Consider the following 245-nt stretch of genomic DNA (forward strand, 5'->3'; position numbering starts at 1 on the left):
GGGCATCTTGCAGTTCCCACGGCTCCTTGTCCTCTCCCCTTATCTTCTCGCGTCTCTTTTTCTCCCACATCCCTTCCTGCAGGACAAACGGGGTCCCTGCCGGCGATGCCGAGCTGGTTGGGACCGCCAAGGAGGGGAGCCCCTCGCAAGCGGCACCTGAGCCCCCCCGGGGGAAGACGGGCAGCCTGACGGAGCAGGACTGCGGCAGCATGGACACCAGCCAGCAAGCGCCGCCGGAGGCCAGG

Source organism: Phaethon lepturus, unplaced genomic scaffold, assembly GCF_000687285.1.
Source record: "Phaethon lepturus isolate BGI_N335 unplaced genomic scaffold, ASM68728v1 scaffold28142, whole genome shotgun sequence".
NCBI classification, from domain to species: Eukaryota; Metazoa; Chordata; class Aves; order Phaethontiformes; family Phaethontidae; genus Phaethon; species Phaethon lepturus.